Below are 17,725 nucleotides of genomic sequence, written 5' to 3' on the forward strand. Positions count from 1 at the left end.
CTACTCTTCCTGGGGTTTATTATGGATCCCCATTAGTTCCAGCCAAGGCAGCAGCTACCCTTCCTGGGGTTTATTATGGATCCCCATTAGTTCCAGCCAAGGCAGCAGCTACTCTTCCTGGGGTTTATTATGGATCCCCATTAGTTCCTGCCAAGGCAGCAGCTACTCTTCTTGGCGTCCAACAAAACAAAGTCAGTTATAAACAAATAAAACATGACATTACATTTCACAACAGATGTCAAAACACATTAAGTAGAGCAGTGTGTAAAACAATACTGGAGTCCTGGAAGGTGCAGAGTGCAGTTCTTAGTCTGAACTCTGAGGACTGTAAATTACCAGGTTATATCTCTATATCTCTTAGTCTGAACTCTCCACATCCTGTTGAGGACTGTATATTACCAGGTTATATAGATGTATATCTCTTAGTCTGAACTCTCCACATCCTGTTGAGGACTGTAAATTACCAGGTTATATCTCTATATCTCTTAGTCTGAACTCTCCACATCCTGTTGAGGACTGTAAATTACCAGGTTATATCTCTATATCTCTTAGTCTGAACTCTCCACATCCTGTTGAGGACTGTAAATTACCAGGTTATATCTCTATATCTCTTAGTCTGAACTCTCCACATCCTGTTGAGGACTGTATATTACCAGGTTATATCTCTATATCTCTTAGTCTGAACTCTCCACATCCTGTTGAGGACTGTATATTACCAGGTTATATCTCTTAGTCTGAACTCTCCACATCCTGTTGAGGACTGTAAATTACCAGGTTATATCTCTATATCTCTTAGTCTGAACTCTCCACATCCTGTTGAGGACTGTATATTACCAGGTTATATCTCTATATCTCTTAGTCTGAACTCTCCACATCCTGTTGAGGACTGTAAATTACCAGGTTATATCTCTATATCTCTTAGTCTGAACTCTCCACATCCTGTTGAGGACTGTAAATTACCAGGTTATATCTCTATATCTCTTAGTCTGAACTCTCCACATCCTGTTGAGGACTGTATATTACCAGGTTATATCTCTATATCTCTTAGTCTGAACTCTCTACAACCTGTTGAGGACTGTAAATTACCAGGTTATATCTCTTAGTCTGAACTCTCCACATCCTGTTGAGGACTGTATATTACCAGGTTATATCTCTATATCTCTTAGTCTGAACTCTCTACAACCTGTTGAGGACTGTAAATTACCAGGTTATATCTCTTAGTCTGAACTCTCCACATCCTGTTGAGGACTGTATATTACCAGGTTATATCTCTATATCTCTTAGTCTGAACTCTCCACATCCTGTTGAGGACTGTATATTACCAGGTTATATCTCTATATCTCTTAGTCTGAACTCTCCACATCCTGTTGAGGACTGTAAATTACCAGGTTATATCTCTATATCTCTTAGTCTGAACTCGCCACATCCTGTTGAGGACTGTAAATTACCAGGTTATATCTCTATATCTCTTAGTCTGAACTCTCCACATCCTGTTGAGGACTGTACAATTACCAGGTTATATCTCTATATCTCTTAGTCTGAACTCTCTACAACCTGTTGAGGACTGTAAATTACCAGGTTATATCTCTATATCTCTTAGTCTGAACTCTCTACAACCTGTTGAGGACTGTACAATTACCAGGTTATATAGATGTATATCTCTTAGTCTGAACTCTCCACATCCTGTTGAGGACTGTAAATTACCAGGTTATATCTCTATATCTCTTAGTCTGAACTCTCCACATCCTGTTGAGGACTGTATATTACCAGGTTATATCTCTATATCTCTTAGTCTGAACTCTCCACATCCTGTTGAGGACTGTAAATTACCAGGTTATATCTCTATATCTCTTAGTCTGAACTCTCCACATCCTGTTGAGGACTGTAAATTACCAGGTTATATCTCTATATCTCTTAGTCTGAACTCTCCACATCCTGTTGAGGACTGTATATTACCAGGTTATATCTCTATATCTCTTAGTCTGAACTCTCCACATCCTGTTGAGGACTGTATATTACCAGGTTATATCTCTATATCTCTTAGTCTGAACTCTCCACATCCTGTTGAGGACTGTATATTACCAGGTTATATCTCTATATCTCTTAGTCTGAACTCTCCACATCCTGTTGAGGACTGTAAATTACCAGGTTATATCTCTTAGTCTGAACCCCCCACATCCTGTTGAGGACTGTAAATTACCAGGTTTTCATGTATATTTCTCTATATCTTTGCTGCTATTGCTGCGTTCTCTAGTATAAAGGGTTGGAGGTTTCATATTTCACTCTTACAGATGATTCTCCCCTCGTTCCAAGCAATGACCTTTTATTACATCATCAAACCGTAAATCAAAGACGATAGCATTCGCTTTGGGACTGGGTTATGGAGAATACTGGGGAAATGTGTGTGATGGGACTGGGTTATGGAGAATACTGGGGAAATGTGTGTGATGGGACTGGGTTATGGAGAATACTGGGGAAATGTGTGTGATGGGACTGGGTGATGGGGAATACTAGGGAAATGTGTGTGATGGGACTGGGTTATGGAGAATACTGGGGAAATGTGTGCGATGGGACTGGGTTATGGAGAATACTGGGGAAATGTGTGTGATGGGACTGGGTTATGGAGAATACTGGGGAAATGTGTGTGATGGGACTGGGTTATGGAGAATACTAGGGAAATGTGTGTGATGGGACTGGGTTATGGAGAATACTGGGGAAATGTGTGTGATGGGACTGGGTTATGGAGAATACTGGGGACATGTGTGTGGTGGGACTGGGTTATGGAGAATACTGGGGACATGTGTGTGATGGGACTGGGTTATGGAGAATACTGGGGAAATGTGTGTGATGGGACTGGGTTATGGAGAATACTGGGGAAATGTGTGTGATGGGACTGGGTTATGGAGAATACTGGGGACATGTGTGTGGTGGGACTGGGTTATGGAGAATACTGGGGACATGTGTGTGGTGGGACTGGGCTAGTCGATGGATGACCTGTGGAAAGACTATACGTCAACTCAACAGTGTGTGTGTTGCTCTGTGGAAATATGAAACCTCCTACCCTGTGTGTCTGTCTGTGTGTTTTGCTCTGTGGAAATATGAAACATCCTACCCTGCTAGGGTCTGTCTGTGTGTGTGTTGCTCTGTGGAAATATGAAACCTCCTACCCTGTGTGTCTGTCTGTGTGTGTTGCTCTGTGGAAATATGAAACATCCTACCCTGCTAGGGTCTGTCTGTGTGTGTGTTGCTCTGTGGAAATATGAAACCTCCTACCCTGTGTGCCTGTCTGTGTGTGTGTTGCTCTGTGGAAATATGAAACCTCCTACCCTGTGTGTCTGTCTGTGTGTGTGTTGTTCTGTGGAAATATGAAACCTCCTACCCTGTGTGTCTGTCTGTGTGTGTGTTGCTCTGTGGAAATATGAAACCTCCTACCCTGTGTGTCTGTCTGTGTGTGTGTTGCTCTGTGGAAATATGAAACCTCCTACCCTGTGTGCCTGTCTGTGTGTGTGTTGCTCTGTGGAAATATGAAACCTCCTACCCTGTGTATCTGTCTGTGTGTGTGTTGCTCTGTGGAAATATGAAACCTCCTACCCTGTGTATCTGTCTGTGTGTGTGTTGCTCTGTGGAAATATGAAACCTCCTACCCTGCTAGGGTCCAAGTCACCCAGCACAACACAGACATAAAACATTAAAACATGAAGAGATATGAGCTTGAGAATGTGGGACAATTACCAGTTGCACCCTATCCCCTATGGGCCCTGGTTAAAAGTAGTGCACTATATAGGGAATAGGGTGCACTATACAGGGAATAGGGTGCACTATATTGGGAATAGGGTGCACTATATAGGGAATAGGGTGCACGATATAGGGAATAGGGTGCACTATATAGGGAATAAGGTTCACTATACAGGGAATAAGGTTCACTATATAGGGAATAAGCTACACTATATAGGGAATAGGGTGCACTATATAGGGAATAAGGTTCACTATATAGGGAATAGGGTGCACTATATAGGGAATAGGGTGCACTATATAAGGAATAAGGTTCACTATATAGGGAATAGGGTGCAATATATAGGGAATAAGGTTCACTATATAGGGAATAGGGTGCACTATATAGGGAATAAGGTTCACTATATAGGGAATAAGGTTCACTATATAGGGAATAAGGTTCACTATATAGGGAATAAGGTTCACTATAAAGGGAATAAGGTTCACTATATAGGGAATAAGGTTCACTATATAGGGAATAAGGTTCACTATATAGGGAATAAGGTTCACTATATAGGGAATAATGTTCACTATAAAGGGAATAAGGTTCACTATATAGGGAATAATGTTCACTATAAAGGGAATAAGGTTCACTATATAGGGAATAAGGTTCACTATATAGGGAATAAGGTTCACTATATAGGGAATAGGGTGCACTATATAGGGAATAAGGTTCACTATATAGGGAATAAGGTTCACTATATAGGGAATAAGGTTCACTATATAGGGAATAATGTTCACTATATAGGGATTAAGGTTCACTATAAAGGGAATAAGGTGCACTATATAGGTAAACGGGTGTCGTTTTGGACCACCCGTTGTGAATACAGTGCCCCTCTTTTTTATAAAGAGGAGGCCTCGATTCATTTTCAACCATCACACAAGTCTGTATTCCCTATTTAGTCTGAATGTGGTCGTTTTAAAGAGTACATCCTCTAGCTACACGTATTCAAACAACATGCTTCCTCGACAGTGTTGTTGGCTATTCTTCTTCTGGAGAAGAGGAGCAAGTATATTAGGCTGAAGATGACGCCAAAAGCTGTGCTACGCTGGCAATAAAACCACTGATCATCTCGCTCAGTGTAGTTTTAATTTCCCATAAGTGTTTCCGAGGACTGATTTTCTATCCAGAGGGCAACACTGATGTGATCGGCTTTCCGAGAAGTTGAACCTCTTAAAATTAAACTGCAATGAGTGAAGATCTAAGGACGACTACGTCTGTTCTTTCAGCAGTCCTCTCTTACTTTTCTCCTTGTCTTGTATCAAAGATGATACTACGTCTGTTCTTTCAGCAGTCCTCTCTTACTTTTCTCCTCGTCTTGTATCAAAGATGATACTTGCCCCCGGACCCATTGACCGCTCTGTTTGGTACAGTTGATGGGAATAACCACGAAGGGAAAGCTGTCTCTCTTTGTATTCTATTAGCCAAGGGGCTCATATTACAATTTTGGAAACTGGAGACTGAACCTACCTTTGAAATGTGGTTACGGGATTTAGGGAATGTAATACATATGGAAAAGATTCAATACAATACCTCCAATAGAAGTCCAACGTTTTACAAAATATGTCAGCCGATACTGGATAAATGGTCTAGTGCCGCTTCATAACTGGGTTGACGATCTGCTGCTACTCTGTGCTGTACTCCACTCAATATTTATTTTTGGCTTAACTACACTGCTTGTAATGACTATATGCTGTCTTCCTATACATGTACCACCTAATAGGATTTAGTTTTATTATGTGTGTCTGTGAGTTAAGTTTGGTTTTGTCCTCTAAATTGGCCATCCCATTCAACAGTACAATGAATGTCATTGTTAGTATTGCTGTCTTTTTTATTAGATTTTTTATTGTAAAATAATAAACATATTATATATATATATATATATATAAAAAAGATGAGACTTGCTCTGCCTGTATCTCTGCTCTTGACGTATTACCCTTCTACATGGAACTAGATGTTAGCTGACAGCTGACAGTTCAACCCCACCCATCAGAGACTATCCAAAAGGACTTGTATGACAGGCCACTCACCGCAGGAACCTAAAAATAGGGAATTGGGGCTCAGGATTGACACTTATAAACTAGAGCGACACATCATAAAGTATCGTACAAAGTCATTGAGAGATACAAGAGAGTCTCTTGAGCTGAGCTGGGAGTACTCCGTGTGGATGCCCACCGTGATGTAGGGGGTTATAACCTGTTAGGGGGTTATAACCGGTTAGGGGGTTATAACCTGTTAGGGGGTTAAAACCTGTTAGGGGGTTATAACCTGTTAGGGGTTAAAACCTGTTAGGGGGTTAAAACCTGTTAGGGGGTTAAAACCTGTTAGGGGGTTAAAACCTGTTAGGGGTTAAAACCTGTTAGGGGTTAAAACCTGTTAGGGGGTTAAAACGTGTTAGGGGTTAAAACCTGTTAGGGGGTTAAAACCTGTTAGGGGGTTATAACCTGTAAGGGGGTTAAAACCTGTTGGGGGTTAAAACCTGTTAGGGTTTAAAACCTGTTAGGGGGTTATAACCTGTTAGGGGGGGTTATAACCTGTTGGGGGAGTCTCCCTTTTCCCCTCTGCCTGTTTTTGTCTCCAACCTCTCCCTATTCCCTATATTGTGCAATAGTTTTATAGTACACCCTGGTCAAAAGTAGTGCGCTATAATGTATAGTGAATGGTGAGCCATTAGAGTCTGCATATACTTAGCATGTGCCTGGGGGAATGACCTCAACACATTAACACATAACCAGGTGGGGCGATGTTTGTCGGCACATTAATAACTAGCAATTTACCTCATTTCCTTTGTCTCGTCATATTGTGTCCCTGGGGCCAATTCAATCCAGGTGGAGGAAATGTATTAATGTGATTGAACACGGAACAGGAGAGACCAGCACATTCACTATGAATGATTACATTCACATAAAGGTTATAATAATGGGGGTTAAAGCTACAATCCCAGATTTTGATCTTTCAACAAAACGGCAGCTCCACATGTTTTCGTATACAGCTAAAGGGGTGGAGGCCACCTTTTCCCTCCACTGCTACACATGTCCCCCCAGTGGAAACATTGCCGTTTCAAATGAAAATAACCATGGAACATATTCACATATCACAGATTGTACCTTTAACTGCAATTGGCTGTGTGGCCCAAAGACACCTGTCTATGTATGGACTCTATGTCTGTGTTCTGCTGTCGCCTGCCTCCCAGCTCTAACCACTGTCGTTACCAGCCCAATGTGCTTCCCTCTATTAGGGAACGGAAGGGAGAGGTTAGTGGGGATTGTTTTCCTTCTCTCTTGGCCCTTGAGGAATAGAGGCATGGGGAGTGTGCGTGTGTGTGTGTGTGTGTGTGTGTGTGTGTGTGTGTGTGTATGAGTGTGTGTGTGTGTGTGTGTGTGTGTATGAGTGTGTGTGTGTGTGTGTGTGTGTGTGTGTGTGTGTGTGTGTGTGAGTATGAGTGTGTGTGTGTGTGTGTGTGTGTAGGGGGGGGGGGTGTTCCACTGGGTTTCTAACACACACACACACACACACACACACGTCTTGCACTTGGTAGTCAGGAGTAGTTTCCAAGCAGTAGTGTTGTGAACAGTGTTGTACATTGTTTTGGGGATGGGACAGGTTGTCACTGTAAATAATTGTAATTGAATTACCTGTATAAGTAAAGAGGAAATACATTGTTTTTAAAAACTGTCCTCTTGGATTTAAATCTTCCCTTTTAAATGAGGCGTTAGTTATCACTACTACAGGACCTTCAGAGCCCCAGGTGGGTTATTCCTTAGGATAATGTTTTTTTTACACCTTTGTAGGGTCATTGATGTGATTTGTCATTGATGATTGATTTGTCCCAAGTAAGGAGGTACACTCTGCTCAGGTTACCATAGAAACAGCCAAACAATGCTACAGAATGTGGAGGTTCAAATCGGTGTGTGAGAGAGAGTGTATCTCTCTGTTTTGTTTTTTTGAGCTGTTTTGCAAGGAGGAATGGGAAAGAATTTCAGTCTCTCGATGTGCAAAACTGATAGAAACATACCCCAAGCGACTTAAGTTGTTGTTGTTGATTCTTCACAAAAAAATACAGTTTTATATCTTTATGTTTGAAGCCTGAAATGTGGCAAAAGGTTGCAAAGTTCAAGGGGGCCGAATACTTTCGCAAGGCACTGTATGTCCTCTAATGACACACTGACCCACACCAGACGGTATAGGAATGAAGCCACCCTGACACACACCAGATGGTATAGGAATGAAGACACCCTGACACACACCAGATGGTATAGAAATGAAGACACCCTGAGACACTCCAGAGGGAATAGGAATGAAGACACCCTGACACACACCAGATGGAATAGGAATGAAGACACCCTGACACACACCAGATGGTATAGGAATGAAGACACCCTGACACACACCAGATGGTATAGGAATGAAGACACCCTGACACACACCAGATGGTATAGAAATGAAGACACCCTGAGACACTCCAGAGGGAATAGGAATTAAGACACCCTGACACACACCAGATGGTATAGAAATGAAGACACCCTGAGACACTCCAGAGGGAATAGGAATTAAGACACCCTGACACACACCAGATGGTATAGGAATGAAGACACCCTGACACACACCAGATGGAATAGGAATGAAGACACCCTGAGACACACCAGATGGAATAGGAATTAAATAAGTATGTGTTTGTCACATAGAGAAAGAGATGAATATGTTAAAAAGAGAAAGCCAGAGATGGAGAGAGATAAAGCATCACTTCAGTTTGACTGGATGTGAACTCTCCCATCCTGTTCCCACATGAGAGAACATCTTGAGGGAAGTCACGCTATGAAGAAGGGCATGATATCTTATGAGAGAACATCTTGAGGGAAGTCATGCTATGAAGAAGAGTATGATTGCTTATGAGAGAAAGAGCAATCAAGCAATATAGTATGGAAATGACGTGTGTGAATAGTTACGACCAGACTACAGAGTATCAGACATTATCCTGATTGAGGTTTTTCACGCTCCACACCCCTCTAGTTGGTAGGGTCCACACCCCTCCAGTTGGTAGGGTCCACACCCCTTTATCTGGTAGGGTACACACCCCTTTATCTGGTAGGGTCCACATCCCTTTAGTTGGTAGGGTCCACACCCCTTTAGTTGGTAGGGTCCACACCCCTTTATCTGGCAGGGTCCACATCCCTTTAGTTGGTAGGGTCCACATCCCTTTAGTTGGTAGGGTCCACACCCCTTTAGTTGGTAGAGACCACATCCCTTTAGTTGGTAGGGTCCACATCCCTTTAGTTGGTAGGGTCCACATCCCTTTATCTGGTAGGGTCCACACCCCTTTATCTGGTAGGGTCCACACCCCTTTATCTGGTAGGGTCCACATCCCTTTAGTTGGTAGGGTCCACACCCCTTTATCTGGTAGGGTCCACACCTCTTTAGTTGGTAGGGTCCACACCCCTTTATCTGGTAGGGTCCACATCCCTTTAGTTGGTAGGGTCCACACCCCTTTATCTGGTAGGGTCCACATCCCTTTAGTTGGTAGGGTCCACACCCCTTTATCTGGTAGGGTCCACATCCCTTTAGTTGGTAGGGTCCACACCCCTTTAGTTGGTAGGGTCCACATCCCTTTATCTGGTAGGGTCCACATCCCTTTAGTTGGTAGGGTCCACACCCCTTTATCTGGTAGGGTCCACATCCCTTTAGTTGGTAGGGTCCACACCCCTTTAGTTGGTAGGGTCCACACCCCTTTACCTGGTAGTGTCCACATCCCTTTAGTTGGTAGGGTCCACACCCCTTTATGTGGTAGGGTCCACACCCCTTTAGTTGGTAGGGTCCACATCCCTTTAGTTGGTAGGGTCCACACCCCTTTATCTGGTAGGGTCCACATCCCTTTAGTTGGTACGATCCACATCCCTTTAGTTGGTAGGGTCCACACCCCTTTATCTGGTAGGGTCCACATCCCTTTAGTTGGTAGGGTCCACATCCCTTTAGTTGGTAGAGTCCACACCCCTTTAGTTGGTAGAGTCCACACCCCTTTAGTTGGTAGGGTCCTCATCCCTATATCTGGTAGGGTCCACACCCCTTTAGTTGGTACGGTCCACATCTCTTTAGTTGGTAGGGTCCACACCCCTTTAGTTGGTAGGGTCCACACCCCTTTATCTGGTAGGGGTGGATGAGCCAAAGACACTGCAGAAATGATGAGATGGTAAGGTATGAATTATTTACACACATCCAACTGTGTAGGCAGTTGTCACAGAACAGTTTGTGCTTTTACCTACTCCTGTGTCATTGTCAAGCTGAACATGTCATGACAAAGGCAGCTGTCACCAACCGGTCGACTGGTTCATCTCCAAGGCATTCCTAGTCGATCATCAAACATTTTTCTAAGCATTGTTTTGTTTTTGCGCTGTTGGCGGTAGGTGCACTTGATTCAGCTGCTCTAGCGCCGGGAAGGCAAAGTGTTCCCATGATGAGCTATTTCATGTGTCTGAAGGTAGAACTCCGCCTACCCGGCAGGCCCAGAAAACAAATCAAGTGCACCTATAGGCCTGCCGCTGGCCTATCAGATAGCTCAGATGACAGTTTATTCGAGCCATAGATTGTAAAAAGAATCATCACAGCAAAGTTGATACTGTGAGATTTCAAAACGTTTAAAACCATGACTAGAGAAAGACTCAACGAATACAGGAAAGAGCTGCTGTTTTTGTGAGAAAGTTCCTGTCTAAGTTGTTATTCAGCCCTGTCAGCCCTTTGCTCCAAACTTTTCTAAGCCATAAAATGCACGTCCTCCCTACTTCCACTCACACTATAACCAGCACTGCAGTTGCAATGAATGAGTGTAGCAAAGTGTTACGATATTAAAGCTTGCATTGTTGTGTCTTTTTTAATATCCAGGAATATTTCACTTTCTCTGGTCATAGGAGTAACACCATGAATTGATCCATGAGGCAGAAATAATGCAGTGTGACTTGAGTTTCACCATCAGCTGGAAGACGGTGTCCCCGTTTCTCAGCGGAGGGACGGTGTCCCCTTTTCTCAGCGGAGGGAGGGAGAGCTATGTGTAGCGTAGCGTAGCGTAGCGTAGCGTAGCTTAGCACTGGTGACTGCCAGTGTAAGCAGTTGAAAAAAACTGTAATCAATTATTTGGTGACGTGAATATATTTAGTCTAGTTTTTCAATTTTTTCACCATTTTTTATTTTTAGAAATTCACTGAGAAGGATGGTCCTCCCCTTCCCCCTCTGAGGAGCCTCCACTGTCTCACTGCTAACAGTGTGGCCACTGGCTACTAGCCCAGACCAACCATAGTTGCAGGTCAATTTAATTGGATCGTAATAGTACTACTGATGTTGCAGTTGATTGCTCCATGTTACTGTTGTTGTCATGGTAACATCTATAAAACATATTCATGTGATCCTGCAGTTGTTGTTTAATTAAACAATCCCTGTGTTCCACTGCTTCTGTTCTTCAGACAGATATCTCTGTGTGTGTGTGTGTGTGTGTGTGTGTGTGTGTGTGTGTGTGTGTGTGTGTGTGTGTGTGTGTGTGTGTGTGTGTGTGTGTGTGTGTGTGTGTGTGTGTGTGCGTGCGTGCGTGCGTGCGTGTGTGTGTGTGTGTGTATTTCTGCCTGTGTCTGTGTGTGTATTTCTGCCTGTGTGTGTGTGTGTTTGTTTCTGTGTTTGTGTATATGCATCTGTGTGTGTGTGTATTTGTGTGTGTTTGTGTATTTCTGTGTGTGTATATATACGTCTGTGTGCGTGTATTTCTCTGCGTGTGTGTGTGTGTGTGTGTGTGTGTGTGTGTGTGTGTGTGTTATTAGCTAAACTTTCACCTGCCTCCTCTTTGCTGCTTTCCTCTCAGCTAAATCTCATTCATTCTATCCCATAAAAAGGCATCAATGAACAAACAGGAAGCCGACTGAACTCCTCAAGTTCCTCCCCAAGCAATGGAGGTCTACAGGTAATCTAGCTACAGGTGCATCCAAGCCAAACGCTTTTACTGAACAAGTTAAACGTTTTACAATCTGTCTGGATTTTTTCTGTCATTTCTTTCCCTTTTGTCAAAGTCTGTTCTGTTGCTTTTCTGTTTTTTTTTCTTGCCATCAATCATTTCTAAGTTTTTCAAACGAATACATAAATAAATACGACGTTTACTAAAAAAAAAAGACATCAAAGATTAAACTATTTTCATGCTGAGAATAGCCTAGAGACACAGGTGAACGCTTCATCATTTCCTCTGATTTTTAAAATTTATTTAAAAACATTTGATTTCCTTCTGAATAACTGTGTGTGAATTTGCTCTGTTATTAGATGAATCATCAGTATCCTTTAATTCTATTGACTTTCTCTGCTGTGTTTCTTCTGGTAATTTCCAGACTGGAATTGCTTTCACATCTCAGTAACCCAATTTACTGATCAACACTCTGCTCTGGTACCAGTTAAATATAGGAGGAGTGGAGGGGGGGGGGGCGGTCACCAATCACCACACACTAGGGATGAAACGCACGCACACGCACGCGCACGCGCACACGCACACGCGCACGCACACACGCACACACACACACACACACACACACACACACACACACACACACACACACACACACACACACACACACACACACAGAGAGAGAGGAAGAGGTGAGATATTTCACAAACAAGTGACAGACAAGACCCCTACTAGACCTGGAGAACAACCACCACTATCTGACAGACAAGACCACTACTAGACCTGGAGAACAACAACCACTAGCTGACAGACAAGACCCCTACTAGACCTGGAGAACAACAAACACTAGCTGATAAACAAGACCCCTACTAGACCTGGAGAACAACCACCACTAGCTGATAAACAAGACCCCTACTAGACCTGGAGAACAACAACCACTAGCTGATAAACAAGACCCCTATTAGACCTGGAGAACAACCACCACTATCTGACAGACAAGACCACTACTAGACCTGGAGAACCACAACCACTAGCTGACAGACAAGACCCCTACTAGACCTGGAGAACAACCACCACTAGCTGACAGACAAGACCCCTACTAGACCTGGAGAACAACAACCACTAGCTGATAAACAAGACCCCTACTAGACCTGGAGAACAACCACCACTAGCTGATAAACAAGACCCCTACTAGACCTGGAGAACAACAACCACTAGCTGATAAACAAGACCCCTATTAGACCTGGAGAACAACCACCACTATCTGACAGACAAGACCACTACTAGACCTGGAGAACCACAACCACTAGCTGACAGACAAGACCCCTACTAGACCTGGAGAACAACCACCACTAGCTGACAGACAAGACCACTACCTACTAGACCTGGAGAACAACAACCACTAGCTGACAGACAAGACCCCTACTAGACCTGGAGAACAACAACCACTAGCTGATAAACAAGACCCCTACTAGACCTGGAGAACAACCACCACTAGCTGATAAACAAGACCCCTACTAGACCTGGAGAACAACAACCACTAGCTGATAAACAAGACCCCTATTAGACCTGGAGAACAACCACCACTATCTGACAGACAAGACCACTACTAGACCTGGAGAACCACAACCACTAGCTGACAGACAAGACCCCTACTAGACCTGGAGAACAACAACCACTAGCTGACAGACAAGACCCCTACTAGACCTGGAGAACAACCACCACTAGCTGACAGACAAGACCACTACTAGACCTGGAGAACAACAACCACTAGTTGACAGACAAGACCCCTACTAGACCTGGAGAACAACCACCACTAGCTGATAAACAAGACCCCTACTAGACCTGGAGAACAACAACCACTAGCTGACAGACAATACCCCTACTAGACCTGGAGAACAACAACCACTAGCTGACAGACAAGACCCCTACTAGACCTGGAGAACAACAACCACTAACTGACAGACAAGACCCCTACTAGACCTGGAGAACAACAACCACTAGCTGACAGAGAAGACCCCTACTAGACCTGGAGAACAACCACCACTAGCTGACAGACAAGACCCCTACTAGACCTGGAGAACAACCACCACTATCTGACAGACAAGACACCTACTAGACCTGGAGAACAACCACCACTATCTGACAGACAAGACCCCTACTAGACCTGGAGAACAACAACCACTAGCTGACAGACAAGACCCCTACTAGACCTGGAGAACAACCACCACTAGCTGACAGACAAGACCCCTATTAGACCTGGAGAACAACCACCACTATCTGACAGACAAGACCCCTACTAGACCTGGAGAACAACAACCACTAGCTGACAGACAAGACCCCTACTAGACCTGGAGAACAACACCCACTAGCTGATAAACAAGACCCCTACTAGACCTGGAGAACAACCACCACTAGCTGATAAACAAGACCCCTACTAGACCTAGAGAACAACAACCACTAGCTGATAAACAAGACCCCTACTAGACCTGGAGAACAACAACCACTCGCTGACAGACAAGACCCCTACTAGACCTGGAGAACAACAACAGGAGAAACACTGATGTGTTACTGGAGGACAGGAGAAACACTGATGTGTTACTGAAGGACAGGAGAAACACTGATGTGTTACTGGAGGACAGGAGAATCACTGATGTGTTACTGGAGGACAGGAGAATCACTGATGTGTTACTGGAGGACAGGAGAATCACTGATGTGTTACTGGAGGACAGGAGAAACACTGATGTGTTACTGGAGGACAGGAGAAACACTGATGTATTACTGGAGGACAGGAGAAACACGGATGTGTTATTGGAGGACTGGAGAAACACTGATGTGTTACTGGAGGACAGGAGAAACACCGATGTGTTACTGGAGGACAGGAGAAACACTGATGTGTTACTGGAGGACAGGAGAATCACTGATGTGTTACTGGAGGACAGGAGAAACACTGATGTGTTACTGAAGGACTGGAGAAACACTGATGTGTTACTGGAGGACAGGAGAAACACTGATGTGTTACTGGAGGACAGGAGAATCACTGATGTGTTACTGGAGGACAAGAGAATCACCGATGTGTTACTGGAGGACAGGAGAAACACTGATGTGTTACTGGAGGACAGGAGAAACACTGATGTATTACTGGAGGACAGGAGAAACACGGATGTGTTATTGGAGGACTGGAGAAACACTGATGTGTTACTGGAGGACAGGAGAAACACTGATGTGTTACTGGAGGACAGGAGAAACACTGATGTGTTACTGGAGGACAGGAGAATCACTGATGTGTTACTGGAGGACAGGAGAAACACTGATGTGTTACTGAAGGACAGGAGAAACACTGATGTGTTACTGGAGGACAGGAGAAACACTGATGTGTTACTGGAGGACAGGAGAATCACTGATGTGTTACTGGAGGACAAGAGAATCACTGATGTGTTACTGGAGGACAGGAGAAACACTGATGTGTTACTGGAGGACAGGATAAACACTGATGTGTTACTGGAGGACAGGAGAAACACGGATGTGTTATTGGAGGACTGGAGAAACACTGATGTGTTACTGGAGGACAGGAGAAACACTGATATGTTACTGGAGGACAGGAGAATCACTGATGTGTTACTGGAGGACAGGAGAAACACTGATGTGTTACTGGAGGACAGGAGAATCACTGATGTGTTACTGGAGGACAGGAGAAACACTGATGTGTTACTGGAGGACAGGAGAAACACTGATGTGTTACTGGAGGAAGTTTACATACACTTAGGTTGGAGTCATTAAAACTTGTTTTTAAACCACTCCACAAATTTCTTGTTAACAAACTATAGTTTTGTCAAGTCGGTTAGGACATCTACTTTGTGCATGACACAAGTCATTTTTCCAACAATTGTTTACAAACAGATTATTTAACTTATAATTCACTGTATCACAATTTCAGTGGGTCAGAAGTTTACATACACTAAGTTGACTGTGCATTTAAACAGCTTGGAAAATTCCATAAAATGTCATCATGGCTTTAGAAGCTTCTGATAGGCTAATTGACATAATTTGAGTCAATTGGAGGTGTACCTGTAGATGTATTTCAAGTCCTACCTTCAAACTCAGTGCCTCTTTGCTTGACATCATGGGAGAATCAAAATAAATCAGCCAAGACTTCAGAATTTTTGTTGTTGTAGACCTCCACAAGTCTGGGTCATCCTTGGGAGCCATTTCCAAATGCCTGAAGGTACCACGTTCATCTGCACAAACAACAGTAAGCAAGTATAAACATCATGGGACCACACAGCCGTCATACCGCTCAGGAAGGAGACACGTTCTGTCTCCTAGAGATGAATGTACTATGGTGCGAAAAGTGCAAATCAATCCCAGAACAACAGCAAAGGACCTTGTGAAGATGCTGGAAGAAACAGGTACAAAAGTATCTCTATCCACAGTAAAACGAGTCCTATATCGACATAACCTGAAAGGACGCTCAGCAAGGAAGAAGCCACTGCTCCAAAGCCGCCATAAAAAAAGCCAGACTACGGTTTGAAAATGGACATGGGGACAAAAATCGTACTTTTTGGAGAAATGTCCTCTGGTCTGATGAAACAAAAATAGAACTGTTTGGCCATAATGATCATTGTTATGTTTGGAGGAAAAAGGGGGAGCCTTGTAAGCCGAAGAACACCATCCCAACCTTGAAGCAAGGGGGTGGCGCATCATGTTGTGGGGGTGCTTTGCTGCAGGAGGGACTGGTGCACTTCACAAATAAATGGCATCATGAGGAAAGACAATTATGTGGATATATTGAAGCAAGATCTCAAGACATCAGTCAGGAAGTTAAAGCTTGGCTGCAACTGGATCTTCCAAAAGGACAATGACTCCAAGCATACTTCCAAAGTTGTGGCAAAATCGCTTAAGGACAACAAAGTCAAGGTGTTGGAGTGGCCATCACAAAGCCCATAGAACATTTGTGGGCAGAACTGAAAAAGAGAGTGCGAGCAAGGAGGCCTACAAACCTGACTCGGTTACACCAGCTCTGTCAGGAGGAATGGGTCAAAATTCACCCAACTTACTGTGGGAAGCTTGTGGAAGGCTACCTGAAACGTTTGACCCAAGTTCAACAATTTAAAGGCAATGCTACCAAATACTAATTGAGTGTATGTAAACTTCTGACCCTCTGGGAATGTGAAAGAAATAAAAGCGGAAATAAATAATTATCTCTACTATTATTCTGACATTTCACATCCATAAAATAAAGTGGTGATCCTAACTGACCTAAGACATTTTTATTTTAACTAGGATTAAATGTCTGGAATTGTGAAAAACAGAGTTTAAATGTATTTGGCTAAGGTGTATGTAAACTTCCAGAGTTCAACTGTATCAGTAATTTTCCTTTAAATCCATGAATGGAAGTGAACAACACACCTGTCTACCTGTTAGGCACATTTCAGGAGAAAGGAGAGATAATTGGGAAGCCCCCTGTCTCACCTAGCCAACCGAGACTCTAATCTCATTTTTAAACAGTTTGTTCTGCTCTTTGTCACCCCAGAACCTGGAGTACTGCGTGCCGACTCACAGAACTGTTGGACAGTGATTGAATTATCCACATGAATCAATGTGGAGTCCTTTTAGATACGATTCTTCATCGTGGAAAGTGTGAACAAATGTTTATTTTGTCCTTTAAGAACTGGACGAAACAACTATAGTAGACACAAGCTCTCTCTCTCTCTCTCTCTCTCTCTCTCTCTCCCTGTCTCTCTCTCTCTCTCTCTCTCTCTCTCTCTCTCTCTCTCTCTCTCTCTCTCTCTCTCTCTCTCTCTCTCTCTCTCTCTCTCTCTCTCTCTCTCTCTCTCTCTCTCTCTCTCTCTCTCTCTCTCTCTCTCTCAATTCAAGGGCTTTATTGGCATGGGAAACATGTGTTTACATTGCCAAAGCAAGTGAAGTGGAAAATAAACAAAGTGAATTAAATAATGAAAATGAACAGTAAACACAAAAGGTCCACAAGACCAAATACATTTCAAATGTTATATTATGTGCAAATAGTT

Source organism: Oncorhynchus clarkii, unplaced genomic scaffold, assembly GCF_045791955.1.
Source record: "Oncorhynchus clarkii lewisi isolate Uvic-CL-2024 unplaced genomic scaffold, UVic_Ocla_1.0 unplaced_contig_13972_pilon_pilon, whole genome shotgun sequence".
Classification (NCBI taxonomy): domain Eukaryota; kingdom Metazoa; phylum Chordata; class Actinopteri; order Salmoniformes; family Salmonidae; genus Oncorhynchus; species Oncorhynchus clarkii.